Raw genomic sequence first — 752 nt, 5'->3', positions numbered from 1 at the left:
TCCCCCATGGAAAAAAAATATTATAGTGTAATTACAACATAATATTACATTATTTCACAACAATTATAGTATATAATGTTTAATACAGGGAAGAAATATGCTATGCTTAAAACTTAGGATATAGCATTTGATATGCTGTATCTAATGTCCAGGCCTATTAACATCCATACAAATGTAGCCATTTAAAATGTGCAGCACCTTCTCTCACCATCATACACACAGACGTGCGTCAAAGCATTTTTATATTTTCAAATAATCTGGTGCAGGACTACACTGCTCTATAAAACTGCTAGTTGGTGCAGTGAATCCTCAAAGTACCACAGCTACACGCCAAAACAGCTGCAGTACACAGCCACTCAAATACCAATATCAGATACCCAAACCACCAGAACAATGTATTGGTGGTTCAGTGGTAGAATTCTTGAGAGGCATGTGAGTGGTTGGGGTTTGATATACAGTACGGCCAATACACAAATTGTACTTATTTTCAACAAATTGCCCCTTGTGAATAATAAACACTCTATTTATAAAAATAAATGTAATAATTAACTTCATTGACCTTAGAAAGTAGTGTGACAGGGGAGATGCTGGAGGTGGTCACTAGGATACAGGGAGTAGGGTAATGGGGAGAGAATACAGCCTTGAGATGCACCAGTGTTCACAGGTAAGTAGTCTGACAAATAGGAGCCCATTCGCACATGTTGCTTTTTGTTAGGAAGTTGATGATCCACTGACAGATGGGGCAGGGAACA

Source organism: Atractosteus spatula (assembly GCF_055471065.1).
Source record: "Atractosteus spatula isolate fAtrSpa1 chromosome 16 unlocalized genomic scaffold, fAtrSpa1.hap1 SUPER_16_unloc_1, whole genome shotgun sequence".
NCBI classification, from domain to species: domain Eukaryota; kingdom Metazoa; phylum Chordata; class Actinopteri; order Semionotiformes; family Lepisosteidae; genus Atractosteus; species Atractosteus spatula.
The sequence above is the reverse complement of the archived record's forward strand: the minus strand, read 5'-3'. Positions refer to the sequence as shown.